This window comes from Gavialis gangeticus, unplaced genomic scaffold (genome assembly GCF_001723915.1).
Source record: "Gavialis gangeticus isolate Ggan-Ray unplaced genomic scaffold, GavGan_comp1, whole genome shotgun sequence".
In the NCBI taxonomy this organism is placed as follows: domain Eukaryota; kingdom Metazoa; phylum Chordata; order Crocodylia; family Gavialidae; genus Gavialis; species Gavialis gangeticus.
This window is the reverse complement of record NW_017728993.1, coordinates 25,837,602-25,843,341: the sequence shown is the minus strand read 5'-3', so window position 1 is coordinate 25,843,341 and position 5,740 is coordinate 25,837,602. Positions and strand designations below refer to the sequence as shown.

General features: G+C 48.0%; 1 protein-coding gene and 1 long non-coding RNA gene across 2 annotated transcripts in view; one reads left to right on the top strand and one right to left on the bottom strand.

Annotated features, from left to right (window-relative positions):
* ZSWIM5 (zinc finger SWIM-type containing 5) overlaps nucleotides 1–5,740 on the bottom strand; it is a gene marked incomplete at its 5' end in the record, with an annotated part of 149,394 nt that overhangs the window by 76,249 nt on the left and 67,405 nt on the right. The gene's annotated exons all lie outside the window — the stretch shown is intronic.
* The window catches only part of LOC109286731, a 19,269-nt gene that overhangs the window by 494 nt on the left and 13,035 nt on the right, over nucleotides 1–5,740 (top strand). The window lies entirely within an intron of this gene.

The following is a 5,740-nucleotide window of genomic DNA, read 5'->3' as shown; positions in this document are numbered from 1 at the left end:
GGCCCAAAGGGGGCCCAGCAGGGAAGTGGCAGTTCTGGTTCTTACCAAGGACCAGAACTGCCACCTTGTACCTTTGATCTTGTAGAATTAATAACTCATCTTTTGGCGGGCTTTCTCCCCATTTGCATGGCAATACTCCTGTCCAAAGGCAAGCACACGAAGAACAAGTGAGTTCTCTCTCAACACGGGCACTCGCTAACAAAGCTAGAAGAAACTCAAGAAACCAGGGCTTTAACAAGAGACCCATTACAAGAGCATTCAAGCCTGGCTGCCCCTTGGACTCCTCAGCCCTCCCCCTAGATCCTTTCCCTCTGCCTCCAAGGCTGCACCTAGGGGTGGATCTAGGGTTTAGAAAAGCGGGGTGCAGATGGTGTGGTGGCTCATCACGTATAACACAGCACAACACAACACAACACATTCACAATGCAACATATTCTTCTCCAGGTAAAAGGAAACTAGACATGTTACCAATATGCCAGGGGCCTGGAGATACATTATTCAGTTTGTGATTGAAGCAAGAACAAATATAGTCATATTGGAACCTGCAGAAACTTGCTATATCCTAGATTATGTACTAACAAGACAACAAGCTAGGCAAAAAATCAATCAAAAGAAGTAGTTTCTTTAGTCCCAGAGTTGTTTGATTTAAATGAGCATTTCTTTCAGAAATTTTACAATCTCTGCATTCTCCTTTGCCTGAGGAAGAGCGTGCGCGCCCAAAAGCTTGCAAATAAAAAGGTTTTTTTTGCAAATATCTAGTTGGTCTAATAAAAGACATTGCCTCTACCACAAGAGTTCTGACATTTCCTTCACATTCATCAAACCAAATCAAGCCTTTTTGAGCACCTTGATGTCTTGCAATGGGTCACTGAAAGTTATTTCCACACCTGAGTGAATGTTTCCACCTCTCGGTGAGTGTTTCTAGCACTGTAAACTAGGAGCGACATGACCAGGAGGAGCTCACACACAGCAGTGTTGCAGAAGAAAGGATGAGTGGCACATCAAGACCTTTCAAGAAGGAAAGAGGGTCATTAACACTGTTTCAAAGGGACCAATCAGGTAGATTATAATGAGCCATGAAGTCAAGTGTTCCCTTGCACCCCCCTTGGATCCGCCCCTCGCTGCACCCTCCCCACCGAGCGAACATTTCGGTTGCCTCGTGGCAGCTCAGTGCATTGATATGAAAACAAGCCCGGCACATGCGGCCGTCTTGGGCAAAGCAAGGAGCTCCGGCAACGGATGGGCTGATAATCGGGTAAGTAAACACCACGTGTCCTTTTTATCTTATGCAGCAGTGATGGGACCAAAATAAAGAGTCGGTAATTACTCCCCTTCCTCCGACTCAAATCCCCTTGCTCTCTCGCAGAAAACTCAATGCTGATTTTATTCCTGGCTTGTGGAGTCTGAATAGAGGAAGGAAAAAGAAAACCCAGACCATCTGCTGCCGATTCTTTGCAACGGAGGAAAATGCTTGCACGCAGAGATTTCCCGGGCAGGAGCTGAATGGGATAAAGCAGGAGGCTCATCTTGCCTTGGCTGTTCAGCTCTTTAATATAGGTTTGGACCCAGATGCTTTCAAAGGCAGCAACCGGGCTTGCACACGTAGACAAACTTCCTCAGATTTAAATATCCCTTTGAGCACATTGCTCCTGCTAACCGCACTCTGCAGAGCTATCGCTCCGCGCCGTGCTGCCTCATGCGGGACGATCTGGTAGAGCGGAGCCAACTCACCCGTAGAAAACACAGGTTTCTGCCTAGCTACAAGCATCCAGAGATGACCCAGGGCGTGGGGTCCATTTACAGCAGCAATGTTTTGTGTTGCAGGAAGGGAGGGTCGCGTCATGAAGCAGGAGGGGACCCCTAAGCAGGTAACACCCATGAAATAGATGTGCTGCAGGGCTAGGGGAGCTCTTGTAGAGACCTTTATGAACCTTAAACAAACACTTTTTACCTGTGCCGTCGGCTCCAACATATCACGACAGCATCATCTCGAAGCCAGAACCCCAAGCAGCAGTTTTTCTGCTGGATTTGTTGTTGTTGTATGGGTGCAAGAGTACACAGGAGGGCTGGGAAATGTGGCCTCCCAGGGAGCGAGTTGCAGGTGCAGTCCTCTCTAGGAGCAATGGATGGGAAGCGACTCTCACAACAAGGAGAGTGCACTGTTCTGGGAAGCGTTTGTGTGATCCGTTCCTACGCCACGTGGTCTAGCCTCAGTGGACAAAGGCCCCTTTTCGTCCGGGCTGTGCCAAAAGTAGCTGCTCTTTGCCTGGCATCGATTGACCTAGTTGTCTTCCCTGTGCTACTTGTGCATTATTGAACTGGGAAAACACTTGGAACCCAAACTAACCTGTGAGCTCTTTCCCCTTGCCCTCGGTGGGGGCATTTCTTTCCTCTTGCCTGGAACTTGGGTGTCCAAAGCAAAAGACAGACATGGGCATACCTGCCCTAAGCCAGGCAGACAAGATACCAGCATGTCCATCTCCCATCCACCAGCGGCTGAGCTGGGAGCGAACCCGGTGGGGGTGGGAGGCTGGTCTCCAAGTCCTCCTTTCATGGAAAACTCCCAATAAGGAACAGCAGCAATGTCTAAAACTTCCCTGGTTTCCACCCCACCATAAACCTCAGTTCTCATTCTCCAGCCAGCCCCACTTGCAAGCACTGCACAGAATAGTCATTAAATGAGAACGTCTGTTCACATTAGAAATTTTAATTGAAAAAAATCCCAAAATGTATTTTTCAAGTGGCTGCAGTCTTCCGAAAGGCTGGTGTTGAACAACATCATGGCATCTATCCAAGCGTCTCCTTAAAGAAATGTCTTGCCTGTGTAGGAAACACTCCTCACTCTGGCATCACTGGAGAAGTCATTACACATATTAAAAAACAAAGAAAATGCCTTTTTAAGAGCAGGTTATTCAGGCTGGAAAGTGAAGCACTGAAAGGTTTGAAATGGCTAGAATTCAGGTTGCAGAGGCATGACAGCAGCTGTTGAATAGCATCATCGCCTACTATGTTTGGGAGCCAGGACATGCTGATGCTCCTCCTGGTACTTGGAAAACCCTAGCTGAAGGGCCTGGCTCTTCCATTCGGGGTCGGACTCAGCATCACGTCTGGAGTCAGGAAGGAATGTTGCCCCTAGGTCAGACCAGCAGGGACTTCTCCCATCCTACTCCTGTCCCTCCCATCCTGGTCTGGCTCAACTCCCCCCTGCATTCAAGTCAAACGACTTTTGCATCCATTCAAGCCACGTGGTGGCAGAGGGGATAGCTGGCAACCCCCAAGATGCAAACTCCCTGCTCTCCATTTGAGTGCCCACCAAGCAGCTTGGAGCAGATTTGCCCCTGTAGCCCAAAGCTACAGCATGCAGCCTTGGCTGAGGTGGTGCAGAGGCATCCCATCACTTGTAGGAGCTACGGGGGAAGGAGCAAGCCAAGTCACAGACAGCTTCTTCCTGCTGGAAGTGAACGACTCTTGATTGAGCACGTGCAGGCTGTTATTTTGCATCCGGTTCACAGAATTTGGCCGAAAATGGACGGGTCTCCCTGGGGATAGCAAAGGCTGCTAAACTCCAGAGCGTGCACGTGCTAGAGCTCATGAGAGGTCGGCAGGCAGCCTCAACAGGGGCAGGACAGATTTTCTCCCTCTCTAGCCTGGTTTTTTCCCCAAACATGGCCAAACCCAAAAAGGTAGAGCCCAGAGCAGATGCCCAGCACTGAAGCTTCCCAGGTTGACAGGAAATGCTGAGAAAAATCATAAGCTGAAAACAGATGTTGAGAAAAATCAGGTGATGTCAGCATCATGTAACATGCCCCCTAAAATGAGACGTGTGCTTAGTTTTAGGAAGGAAAGAAGATTTTTCCAGACTCTCAGTTGGATCCTGACTGCAGAGATAGGGTTGTATCCTGCAGTGTCAGCAAAAGTTAGTATTTTAACCCTTTACGCCTGTTGCTGCATTGGCAATGGCTTTGGACAGCTCAGCCAGAAGCTGCTGCAGATTTGGAGACAGCCATGAAAGGGTTAACACTGCAGCTCTGCCCCTGAGCAGCAAAGTTTGCCTCCCTCTCCTGGAAGCAGCCACTACAGCTGCCCTTCAGGCTCCCAGCCCAAGCGCAGAAAGTCAGCTTCCCCGCTTAAGACACGCATCCCAACTTTAGAGAGCTGATTTTCAGTTAGAACAGTGCATATGGTATATGGGTAAATATGGTAACAGGCACCACAGCCAGCCCTACCTATAATAGCTCAAATCTCTTTACCAAACTGCTGCCAGCCATTGTCTATTCTGAAATGCCAGGGACAGGCGACTCGTTTCAAATCAGTCTGCATGTTCAGAGACACCAATGGGAGGAGGAGAACACAGGGGGAAATTTCTTGCAACCACTAATGCTGGCAAACAAAACAAATGAGTATCAAACTAATTCAGCAAATCTGTAAATACAGGCAGGTGCCCAGAGAATCTCAATCAAAGCAATTTTATTTTTTTTAGATGCTCCTCACACCGGAATTGTTGAGATGTCCGTTACCAGCTGGCATTTTATCCTATTAATTGATTAATTATGGAAGCACAACACAAGGCCCCAGTGCTTAAAATTTTGAAACACGGCCCGCTTTGGGGTCAATCGCACTCTACCCTGGTCTCCATCCGGCATGCACTTGTGTGGGGAAATTGGTGTCACATATGAATGGCTGCACCCTCGGCATCGTTTGGCCGGCCAGCCTAATTTAGCACGCTGGCTCAGTTCCATCATGTAAGCAAGCATCAACTGTCAGGCTACATAATCTATAGGATCAATGTTGGAAACTCATTCCTCTCCTAGAGAACTGCTAGTCTTGCAAGACGATTGAAGCACGCGTCTTTCCACCTTCCATGTTTGAGATGCATTAATGACACCTGCATCACTCAACCCATTGGAGTTTGCGATCCAGATCGTTATAGTCTCTCTCTCCCCCCGTCTGGTTTGGATAGACGTAAATGTGAGGATATGAGCACTACATTTCATGGGGAGATGCTGTAATTCCTTTTCCCCTTTCTACTCTGGTCAAAGCCAGGAAATAGTGCAATATCCTCATTCTGGTTTCCTCAGCTCTCCAGCCCAAGGGAGATGAGAAGGTTTTTAATCAGCACCTGGCACTCTATCCATCAGGTATGCTAATAAGGTATCTTACCTTAACAAACACCCTCAAGAGCAGACTCATCTATCTTAATTGGTAAATGCTTCATTAATAATGCAGCGAAGGTGTCTCAAGCTGGAAGTATAAATAGCAAGTTCTGATGCAAGGGCTTTTTTTGTTCTATCAGCATGGGTTCAGCAAGGAAGGTCTCCACCACCTCGACTCACTACTCGGATACTGCAGGACAAAGACAGACTATCCCTTTTCACCAACCAGAGGGTTTCTGTTAAGACTAACTTCAGATCATCCCAAGCACCCATCCAAAAGTGAGGAAGAAATCACCCATTTCTGAATTTGAAAGGATTGAAGACCAGGCCAACTGGTCAAGTGACACAGCTGAGGTCAATGGCGTCACCACCGAGACAGCGGCTTCTATCCTGTTGATACGTTACAGGAAAAGCTTTCAAACGTCTGTTGGGTGAAGTCAGAAATTCCAGTCTTGTGATGAGCATTGCTCTTCGCCAGGCAGCAAAGCAGGGACTCAAGAATGCAACCAGATCTTTGGAACAAGAGCCCGTCCTGCGTGAGATTATATGTGCTGTGATGAAAAGCCCCAAGAGCTACTGTATTCATC